The sequence below is a fragment of the Sinohyriopsis cumingii genome, chromosome 1 (assembly GCF_028554795.1).
Source record: "Sinohyriopsis cumingii isolate HCF-2022 chromosome 1, ASM2855479v2, whole genome shotgun sequence".
NCBI classification, from domain to species: domain Eukaryota; kingdom Metazoa; phylum Mollusca; class Bivalvia; order Unionida; family Unionidae; genus Sinohyriopsis; species Sinohyriopsis cumingii.
Genome location: NC_142961.1, coordinates 149,448,516 through 149,461,584, shown reverse-complemented (window position 1 = coordinate 149,461,584; position 13,069 = coordinate 149,448,516).

Here is a 13,069-nt window from a genome sequence, read left to right as displayed (position 1 = left end):
AGTTGGTGGAAAACCTCATCAACGCATACAAAAGTCTTGGTTGTAACATATCAAGAAAGATACATTTTTTGTACTCTCATCTAGATTTTTTCCACCGTTATGCGGAGCAGTGAGCGACGAGCACGGCGAGCAATTTCACCCGGAGATTTTCACAACTGAGAAATGCTATCAGGGCGAATGGAGCCCATCAGTACTTGCAGACTATAGTTGGACAGTGACAAGAGATGCTCCATTTAATGAATACAAAATACAAGCCAAGGAGCGCCGAGTAGACACTGAATAAGGACTAACCTATGTACTTATATATATACATAATAGTTATTTGCCTTTTGATTTATAATACACTTAATTTATATAACCCTTTTGCTGTTTTTTTTTAAAGTGTTACACAAACAGGACAGGTGAACTATTATCACGCAACGCAACCGTAAACACATGAAAAGACCTTGGTTTATAATTTATGATTAAAACTCTACTACCTATACAATATACAAAGACGTAAAATGTAAAACCTTAAATACCTTGGAAACAATAGCCAATCAGTTGTTTTAATTGTCATATTTTAATCAGCATATCAAAGTCCATAATAAATAGCACATTTGATCTCTGAAGCAGACGACTTCTGAAACATTGTAGACCAGTGTTAAACTCACTGCACATGGGTAAAGCAGCTATGGTAATCTTTACGGATATAAGGGTGAACCACTATTAAATGTAACAATGCTCCGTTTACACATGGCATCGCGTGCATTATAGATATGATTATGAAGATGATAACGACAATGGGGCTAATTAGTGCACAAGAGCTAATTCACTTCCGTACTTCAGATAACTGTTTGTTTTGTTATTGTTATTATTGATGTTACTGTTATTATTGATATTACTGTTATTATTGATATTACTGTTATTACTGATGTTACTGTTATTATCGATATTACTGTTATTATTGATATTACTGTTGTTATTATTGATGTTACTGTTATTATTGATATTACTGTTATTATTGATATTACTGTTATTATTGATATTACTGTTGTTATTATTGATGTTACTGTTATTATTGATATTACTGTTATTATTGATATTACTGTTATTATTGATGTTACTGTTATTATTGATATTACTGTTATTATTGATATTACTGTTATTATTGATGTTACTGTTATTATTGATATTACTGTTATTATTGATATTACTGTTATTATTGATGTTACTGTCATTATTGATATTACTGTTATTATTGATGTTACTGTTATTATCGATATTACTGTTATTATTGATATTACTGTTATTATTGATGTTACTGTTATTATTGATATTACTGTTATTATTGATATTACTGTTATTATTGATGTTACTGTCATTATTGATATTACTGTTATTATTGATGTTACTGTTATTATCGATACTATCACACTATACCCCACCAGACAGCACTGAAAGAGAACGGTTCCCAATGGAAAAGGCAACAATAAATTTAATATTTCCCATGATGCGATGCGACGCCCTATAACGACGGCACTCTGCAATAGTGCCGCTGGAACAAACGTATAAACCCGTAGTATAGTATCACCGATAGAATGGTATATGTGTATTGTCATACAAACAATCTCTGAAATTAACCAATCTGAACAAGATAATGCGTCATTGTGATGTACTAAATGACGTCATGTGATACACTAATTATATTATTCGCTCCTGCCTTGGGGACTTCAACCGTGTTGTCATGCTTAGTCATTATACTCCATCAAAAAACACTATAGGAGAATAGTTACAGTAGTTTGGAATTCAAGGATAGTATTAATTTTATGCTTTGTCGTGAAGCACTGGATTTTCTGAGTGAGATAATGTTAATATGTATCTGAAGTGAAAAAAATTCGTAATTTTTCACGGGTTGTCAATAGACAAGAATTACATTATACCATGAAAATCTACATTACTTTAGACGCTTCCATGTCTGAGTGTTAAATATGACCGTGCCCACTATAAGACAAGTTGAGTTCAAACAAGAGAATCATGTATCTCTTTGTATTTTCTGTGCAAATAATCAAAAAACTTGGCAGAACATAAACGGTAAACCGCTGACATCGAGCATGATCCAATAAAACCTGTTATTTCAATTTTCTATACAGTACATCTTGCTAGCAAATACGGTTGAAAGTATAAAAAGAGAAAATTTGCTTGCTACGAGTAAATGACGGGTATATTTCATCTCGTGGGTGTAAACCTTAATCATTTTCACTCACTCGATAAAATGTATCACTCCTTTAAAGCGCATATCCATTATATATTATATACTTACATATTACAAATTGCATGAAATAAATAGATGCTATAAATCCAATATTTACGAAATGCGAGAACTATATACCTTAAGATAACTTTTGCTTCTGCAAAGAATTAACACCTCATTTATGGTTGAAGGAATTATGATTTTGTTGCATCGTCTTTCAGAACCTACGTATGAGGGAAGACGGAACAAAATCACTGACATACATACACACACGCAATCACGGACGTGCTATCATATGCGGAGAAAGAATATTATCATATTGGAAAGATAATTTTCAATTCCTATTCTACTGAGATTTGAACCCAGGTCTTAGGATTACGACACTTATCACCTTATCACCTTGATTTTACATATCTACCCATATACCCTTTCGACTAAGCTAGCATCCCCCAAATGGATGAAACAAAGTGCTGATATAAGTAGGTATTTTTGCGTAGCAAATACATTTACAGATTGACTAGGTAATTAATTCTCATCTAAGTACAATGTCACTCCAAAATCGAGGCATATTATTGAAAGTTACAAATATACACCAAAACGAAAGTACTATTTTTGTACTTTACAGCAGGATATGCGATAATAATGTAGTGAATTTTTAAATATGAAGAAAGTCTGTTATTATGCAGGCTATGTATTTACTACACTACTGTGATGAATACCTATATCAACGACTTCGTTCCATCCCATTTTGGATATGTGTGTTTTCTTCTGAGTCATAGTAGTTGGTGGGTGAAGGCATTGAGATGGGTGACGTAATACAAGGACCCGGGTTCGCTACTCATTAGAGTACTAATTAAAGAGTCTCTTATCTGTATGATAATATTCTTTCTCGACATTTAAAAATTCACAAAATATTAACACTCATCCCTCTGTAGGATTCAGGTGCAACACATTCCCTTTTGACTATTTATAATTGTAACTGTATATTATATATATATATATATATATATATATATATATATATATATATATATATATATATATATATATATATATATATATATATATATATATATATATATATATATATATATATATATTGTAACCCTATATATACACGCACACACATTGCAACATAACATAAAGGAATAATTTGAAAATAATACTTAGGGCTACCTTTTGGAGCTATAATTAGTTATTGGATATGGTTTAATTGTTGCTGTTCTCTGCTGTAATTAGACATTGATCTGACTTAACCGATGCTGAAAATAAATATCATGTTTTCATCTCATCCTGAGCATCATAGGAAGACAATACGAAAACCTGACATGCAAATTAATTTTCGTATTCCTCCGATCGCGATGGATCGTTGTTAAATTTGGTGTAAGAGTTTTGTAAATTGGTATTGTAATTTTTGTTCGAATAAACATTTCTTTTTGCTGAAATAAATACTTTGCATAGTCGGCATTAATATAACTTCGCTGTCTTCTTTGATGAACGACGATGTAATTTAGGGATTTTGGAATTATCCCGTTCGGTTGTAACACTAATGAAAAGCTTCATCAAGGTTATTCACACTGAGGAGAGCAGTGTAGACATTTTATTGACGAGGAGAGCAATGTAGACATTTTATTGACGGTGCATGACAGCCCCCACCTTGCCCCCCCCCCCTTAAATATTTTTGAAATTAAGAAAACAGACATTTGTAACTTTTCAATTTATGTAAGTAATAAAAAAATGTATTTAAAAAGTTGGCTGTGGATTTCAAATAAAATATCCGTTTCAACAAATTATGTGACAAAGTAGGTGCTTCTGCTATGACACTTGTATTTCGATTGAAACGGCAGTTTGAAACGAATAGTTTTTTAAGCAGACCTCTGACTGGTTTTAAAAGTCCTAATTATTACCAAGTGTTTCGCATACATTATTTTCACTTGCATGTTTCTTTGACTCCGTTGTTTTTCATATAATTTATTTTGCTGTAAACAAATTCCGTTGTACTAATGGAATGGTAGATAGCAAGTCATCATTCTTTGATAGACGATAAATGAACATTACTAGCCATTATTATTGTCATCTCACTGTTGCAAACGTTTATGTTATTTGCAGTTGCATAGACACAAATTCATAGCAAGTGGCAAGTGGATATTGAATAAAACGTATCTAAATACAGCTAATAATTTCAGCCAATCAAACAGTAGCAGTATAATCTGATTTGTTTAACAATGGCAATTCATTGTTTTCATAAGTGAACTTTGACTAGAATCTTTGTCTTGAACACCAATGGGGTCTAGAACTTCCGTTCAGGTTCCTGCAAAACGCCCTGTGTTTTATACAGAAGAAAGCCCCCTCAATCTCTTCAACTCAGTCCGAGGGATATCTTGAATTTAAAATCAATCGGATTCACTCTGCTCTCTCGAACCATCCGCTTACTAAATGTACCATTGTTTAACGACTTATGGAGTTCTACGAAAGTTGACGTTTTAAGAAAATTTACAAAGCTGTTGATATTATTTATAAAAAGCTCGTTAATTTCTAATCATCTTTATTTTGGTGTCATTTGTTGATCTTTCCGTTATTTATTTTTTTCAGGAAGAGAAAAGTGCTATCGGTTCAACATTGTAGAACAATGAGTACGCTACAGATCAACCCGTGTTCCACTTATCGTATTGTATATCCAGTCTTTCCAATTACGTCACCATACATGTATTTAAGTTTGAATTTGATCACATTCCATTGGAATATTGATTGTGATGTTGCTGTCAATCTGAATTAGATTGCAATTACTGTGACAAAAACAGATATCGTCCAAGGCTGATGTACACGCGTCAGATATTAATAGTTCACCTCAGTTTTTGCGTCACGTGACCTTAGTGTAATAAAGAAGTGTCTTTGTCGTAATTTGCCGTAAAGTTCAGTATATAACCGAGGTTGACATGTCACCTCACAATCGGTTCCTCACCGAGAGGTTGTGTTTACAAAGCTATTTTAAAAAAAAAAAAGAATAAACATACGCCTGTAATAATCCTACGATATTTTGTTAATATCTCGAATAACCAGATAACGTGGAACATTTGCGATAATAGAAATGGAATAACAAATAATGAAACAGGCATGATAAGTTTTAGTCAAGGCAAGGTGATATTTATTTTGAAAAATATTTAAATTATACTTCACTTCATGGCTTCCCTTGAAATCCTACCGCTTATTGGTCCAGTACGATATTTAAAAATATCCCAAGTTCTCATTTTTTTAAATAATCATTGGTGTAAGTTAGGCTTAAATGGTTAGTGATTTGGTCAAGTACAAGAGAGATCAAAACACAATTTCTTAACTACTAATTATAATGATTAAATTAGAAAAAGAAAATAACATATGCGTTTTGTGCTCCTGGAGTAACTAATATTTCACCCCAGAGCTCCAACCATCTCTTCTCTAGCATATTGATTGCCGATGAGGGGAAAATATGTGTCAAAAAGCAAATCTAAGACGAGGGTTTTAGTTTTTATTGCTCTCTGTATCTAATTATCTATCAAATTGGTCTTCATGTCACGAAAAAGAGTTTGTCAGCTTACAAATGTCTCTTGAGGTCATATCAAACAGAAAATACAATTTTGGAATTAAAACGTGACGGGTAAATTAAAGTAATTGCACTTTATAACTCAACCATCGTACAAATGAAACTCTCCCAGGGCACCATTTTTTTTTTCTACGATGAAGTTCTGGATGTCAATTCTACATTACAGTTAGACCTATCAGTGTATGGTTTGGGATTAATTGTTACTGATGACCGCTTAGGTCCTTAATAAACTTGAAAATCTTTAAAAGACTGGACTGACTGCATGATTTAATGCACAGCGAAACCTCCTTAAAAGAGACTGACCTGTTTCCAGTAATAAAAATGAGAGAAGGATTTATCCATTGCTAGTTTGATTATCCATTACATAATCGCTTTTTTAATATTCTACATGTTTTCAGATCTCAAAGGAACAGTACAAAAGAGCATAATGTTTTAGCCTGTGCCATTGTGACCCAAATACGTTCGTTCAGATAAACTAATTCAAGTTGCTTCCATGTGAAAAATTATCTAGAATTACTTCTTTCTTAGATATAATTTTATCATTTGCCGTCACGTCCATTTTCAAAACTGAGCGTGACGAATATGAACCAGTAGACTTGTTGTAGTCATTACAAAATATAATGATTAAAACAAACACTAATTTACTCCAATCATGTAACTGCCATCAGCGCGGCATCATACAGTCACGTTTGATACTCGTCTCTTTTAAACAAGAGAGAGAGAGAGAGAGAGAGAGAGAGAGAGTAAATCATAAATTCATATGCGGGAAAAAAAATCTAGCGTTTTTGTTTTATTATTACCTGTGCAAGTGTTCTCAATGGCGTACCTCCATTTAAAAAGCATCATCTTATGTACATTGTGTGTAATTATTGTCCATTTCACGTACAGACAATTCTTTGTCCAGTCGAACTTGATTGTTTTATACCAAAACACCTTTCTCAGCTTTCTAACTCGTCTTTCTGAGTTTTCAGACAATTTTACATCTCGCATATGCCCTTAACCTCGCCAGATTTCGGTCACATTTGCTTCACTTCCCTCAATCCATGTACATTTATACAACCGTTTGCTACTTTTTTTTAATTTTTTTATTTATAGATTATGCTGTGTGGATGCTTTTAGCCAATATATTCCCATATTTTAAGAAGTATAACATGAAAATAAAACATACTGTGTAATCGGTGAATAAAATAGTCTGCTTGACTTTTAATTTGTTAAACAAATGTTACGGTTGCACGGTGAGAGAGTCCCATCAATTAAAAGAGAAGTTAGTACACAATTGGACCATGCATGATATACTTGCGAGACGTGCTGTGTTGCAGGAAGTGAAACTTGTATTAACTGGAATAGGTTTTGTAGAAAAATGAGAATGCATTCATTTGAGGTATATGCAAAGGATACCTCAAAACAGGTAAGTGCAAACAATTATTAAAGTATAAAGGACATAAAAGATAAATGTTTGAAAAGTTGGGGACGACTTGGATAACTGACAACAAGAGGCTGCTTATATCTTAAATGGTGGTAAGCCCTTGAAATCTTGTTGTGTGTGCACATCTCTTTCTGTCTGGCAAATGAACCTTAATAGTTAAATAATAAAAATAATTCAATGACGGATAAAACTCAGACTACATAGTTAAACGAAAAACATATTTTTAATAATTAAATTGTATATTTCTTTGTTGGGAAACAAGCTTTTATTTTGATATTTTTGGGCTTATTTTTGTTTGTCTTTTTGTAGTTGTGCTGAAGAACGAGTACGCAGATGGATGTACATACTTATCCTCGCTAGCTAAGGATCTTCGATCCAATTAGTACCACATCAATAACTGACATACTGCGACAGCTAAAACGGTACATAATGTTCTGCTATCCAGTTGGATGCAGCTGAAATACTGATCTAACCAGATACATGCAAACATTTAAATTGGAAGAGTGCTAAAAAAATCTTCACGGCCGAAGTACACAACAGTACATGTCACACGTAAGTTTCTCTAACTTTTATTTTTTTAAAAACATTTTAAGCAACTTTTATTTCATTGCCACTCTACGTGGACATCGTCTTATTGAATACCTAATAGGTCATGTAACGAGCTCTCTTATTGGTTAATTGATTTCTCTCGCTCTTGGTAGGAATCTCTCAGCGAGAACGCCATTAGGGGCCATCCATTTAGTACGTACGAAAAATCTATCAAAACTTGACACCACCACCCCGTACACATGTGTACATTTTTTGCACACACTCCACACATGCTTACGTACGCTTGACGCATCCCCACCCCGAATGATATAGAACGGCCTATATTTAATCCACGCAGAAACTATCAAGGATTAATGATATTAACGTGTTTAATAAAACAGATAGTCCACTTTGAATGTCTGGCTGCATCAAAAAAATAAGCTGCGTAACTTTAAAAAGTTTATCTAGTGTCTGCTAAAATTCAAACGCCGACTGAATCCAGTCAAACAGGTTACGTATTAGACAAATTATTATCGAGGTTTCACCACCCACCCCCCGTTTCCTATGCGTACGTACATTATCAGTAGACTCCCCTATACGCAAGCGTATGCATTTGGGTTAACCCCTCCCCCGCCATGCGTACGTACTAAATGGACGGCCCATTACTCCATCCAAACTGTGCATATTATTCATCGCCATCTTGACACTAATGTTTATAGTTGTAATAATGGAGTCTTTGACAGTTTTTTTGGTATATATATATATATATATATATATATATATATATATATATATATATATATATATATATATATATATATACAGTTACAATTATAAATAGTCAAAGGGGAATGTGTTGCACCTGAATCCTACAGAGGGATGAGTGTTAATATTTTGTGAATTTTTAAACGTTTATAATCAGTTTCTTTCTCATTGTTATCATGTATGTTATGTTAATATTTATCTTCGTATTTTATTGTGCATTAAGGCAAACAAAGCTCAGATTTCTTATGTATGATCCTTCCGATTTGAATTTCCCAATTTATTATTATTATTATTATTATTATTATTCATGACATTACCAACGCAAAACAAAGAAAATTATTGGTGGAATACCGTCTTTGTTTAAAAACTTAAATTGTATAAAATTGCGTGTATTTAAAGCGCCATAAAGGAGTTTCGAATGACCAATTTTCATCAACCACGTGAAAAAAATATACCACATTTAATAACATAATAGCCCTGAAGCAAATATGTTCATTGTCTTTACAATTTTAGAACAGTGGGAGTTTCAAGTGATATAATGAGCTAATTAATGTTTAATGTGATTGATTATCTTGCGCACAAATGTTTTAGCGAAATTCCGCTCGCTGCGAGGCCGACACACAACGTTCTAAATAGGTCTTTTGACAGAATGATGCAATATGCACACGTACTATTCACCTCCACCTCGCACATGTGTGAAATTGATTCCTATATTTATACCTGTTGAGGATATCAGTTTGTAACCTTTCCGAAGGGTGAGCAACGTGCTACAGCACATTGATTTGTCCCTGAATTGATTAGCATTTATATGAAAGAAAAGATGTTGCAGAGCAATTTTGATGACTGGTCACTTTTTCATAGAATGAATTGTCACGTTAGTGTAACTCCAAATCACCCGAATGTATTTTTCAATACGTTAAAGTTTGTAATGAGTACTCATATTTTTGGCTAGAATGAAACTACATTGCACTGTACTATAATTTAGGATAGAATGCGCCTACATTGCACTGTCTTATATTTTGGGCTAGAAGAAACCTACATTGTACTTTAATATAATTTGGGATAGAAAGCATCTATATTGCTCTGTACTATAATTTGGGCGAGAACGCAACTACGCTATAGCACGAACTAGATGTCTCGATCTTCAAAGTTTGGAGGATTGTGTTACACAAAATCAAGCACACGTGCAAACCATTCGTAAGTATTCGATGTATTGTATGCTAGTGATTACCATATAAGTTCCAGACCAGCCTATGTTGTTCCAGACCAGGCCAGGGTGTTACGGATAAGCCTATGTTGTTCCAGACCAAGTCAGGGGTGTTCCAGACCAGGCCAGACTGTCTCAGACCAGGCCAGGGTGCTCTAGACCAGTTCAGGTTGTTCCAGACCAGGCCAAGGTATTCCAGACAAGCCTAGGTTGTTCCAGACCAGGCCAGGGCGTTCCTGACATGGGCAGGTTGTTCAAGACCAGGCCAGAGTGTTCCAGAGCTGAATCGATGAATAATTCAGTTTTAGTTAGCTTATATTCTGCTATTGTTTACGCCTTTCTTCGCTAATAAGACATAAGTTAGCGAGCGAGATAAGTTAATTAAAAAACTGGTCTCAAAATTACAAAAGCAGTAAAGATAGAAGCGGAAGAAAGAGGAAAGCGGTAACACCTTTAAATACAAGGGCTTTTAAAATATGTGTACTCTTTTCACAAGTACATACTTTATATCAAAGAAGAGACTCGTATTTCCTCAGATGTACCATTGATTCCACGGTGGACCGTCTTCAGTAAACTAACTGGCCCCATCTCGATAGTCCCGGTTGTTTTTCATGTCAAATTCTTTGCATTCTTTCAGTTGACACTTTTATATTATTTTTTTTAAAGACAAATGCTTCGGTAGCTTTGCTGTAAGAACCGGAATAGTGACATTTGTAATGATAAAATTCGACCCTTTTTGATGGAATATAAGTGATTCTTCAACGTCTAAAAATTGGCTTGAGAAGAAAAATGAATCAATATGAAAACGGTCATGGCATAAGCCCTTGGTCCACTAATGAAAGGCATCGCATAAGCCTATGGCCTTCTAATGAAGGTCATCGTATAAGCCTTTAGCCTTCCACGAAGGTCATCGTATAAGCCTTTAACCTTCTAATGAAGGTCATCGTATAAGCCTTTAGCCTTCTCATGAAGATCATCGTATCAGCCTTTAGCCTTCTCATGAAGGTCATCGTATAAGCCTTTAGCCTTCTCATGAAGGTCATCGTATAAGCCTTTAGCTTTCCATGAAGGTCATCGTATAAGCCTTTAACCTTCTAATGAAGGTCATCGTATAAGCATTTAGCCTTCTCATGAAGATCATCGTATCAGCCTTTAGCCTTCTCACGAAGGTCATCGTATAAGCCTTTAGCCTTCTCAGGAAGATCATCGTATCAGCCATTGATCCTCTAAAGAAGGTCACCACAAACGTTCTTGGTCCTCCAAAGAAGGTCACCTATAGGTAATGGATTTCCTCTAAAGAAGGTGATATATAAGCATTTGGTCTTCTAAAATAAGGCCGGTGCATAAACTCCTTATCCTCTAAAGAAGGCCATCGCATAAACCCTTAGTCCTCTAAAGAAGAATATATTAGTCTTCCAAAGAAGGTAATTGCGTAAAAGAAGGTCATGCATACAACGATAACTAGAAAGTTGTGTAGTTGACAGATTTAGTGCCAATATCTTCTAACTATCATTAACATTATAATGCTCCAGGGTTAAACTCTTTTGGTTTGCAATTTAAAAAATGTTCTAGCACGTGAGGCAGAATGATTAATAAGAAACTTCTATTTATATAATGAAATTAGGAGATTTATTATTTTAAAACTACCTGCCCTTGCGCCGTTCCCGAAATAATAACAGCTATCTGCTCTGATTATCAAGAGATTGCTTCAAATGTCTTTCTCACTGCTTTAATCCCTTCTGCAATATTACGTTCGGGATGTTGATATTAGCTACTCATGTGGACGGAAGTTAATTAAACGATCACACTATATACGGTAATGAAACCAATGAACTTGACATAACTGTATCGCATGATACATTCGATAAAAATGGTCATTACAGAGCGAGATCCTCGTTCGGAAGCGATTTGAACTTTGACGGGCAAAATGATTCCCCCGGAAAACGGTCTGATATAAAATGAAAATAGGTCCCTTTGTTTGAATAATGTTTGTTTGAACTCAAAGCTTTTACTGACATTGTTACTGAATGAGTTGGTATACGATATAACTTTTATTTATCGGAATCATAGAGCCATTAAGCAGCAAAAACAACTCTGTTGTATGAAGTTATGGGATAAGCTGTTTATTGTGTCAAAAGATATATGAAGTTCTTATTTTTAAGAAAGTCGCAAGATACAGGAATCTAGAAATTGGCAAAAATACGACACTATGGAAAATACAAATAGACTGAAACATGCTTTATATTTCAGAGAAGAATTGGTGAAAATAAATAGTTAAAATGAAAACTTTATATTTGAATTGAATTAAAACTTACTCTTACGGGGGAGTTACAATTACATTTTCTGATCAGCATTCTGGAGTTACAGTCAGTTACTTAGGTCAACCCGCCCATAAACATGATCATATTTTAGACTGGATTCTTCTTAGACCTGATGACAATATTCTAAAATCTTCATTGGTGCATCCATGAAACTGTAACAGATCACCTCTGCGTCGTTTGCCATATCAAAATATCAGTCCCTAATTTTCCATCTCTATTTGCCACTTAGAGAAACCTCTGTATGATAAACAGAACCCAACTCATGCTTGACATTCAAGCAAACCTAACAACTTAGCTACCTCCTACAGCAGTACAACTTGAAAAGTGCTTGCGTTTATTGCTTGACAAACATGCCCCAGCAACCAAATGAAGAGTATCAATTCAAACGTGCTCTACATGGTATAGTAGTGTTGGTGGACAACGTCGCTCTGCTAAAAGAGAACGCCGTAAGGCTGATTGGATTGTTTTCCACCAGTCTCTCTATTCATAAACAGATCCATGAAGCTGCTAATAAGAATGTAACAAACATAGTTCATGCAGAAAAATCAGCCTACTACAGTACTAAAATTCGTGAAAGTTCCAGCTGCAAAGCACTCTTCGAGATTATGAACATCAATAAATGTACACCTCTTCCAAACGACCGGTCAACCTTCCACACCTGTTCGCAAATTTCTTCCGTGACAAATTTCATTCCATAAGAGATAAGCCTGACAACACGATTTTAACTGACTTATCGTCACCGTACAGTTGTGATACAAAATATTTACTGCAACCTCTTAAAGCACTTCAACTTGTCTCTATGGATTAGGTACATACAATTTTGATGAAGAGCTCCCCAAAAGTCACACGAACTCGATCAGAGTGCTTACATTCAATATTGCCGTCACTAACCAATGTTATCAATACTTCTGTCTCATCCGGTGAATTCTCATCATTTTTCCAAACTGTCATTGTAAAGCCTATATTGAAAAAACCGACACTTGACCATAACGATTTAAAGAAACTACCA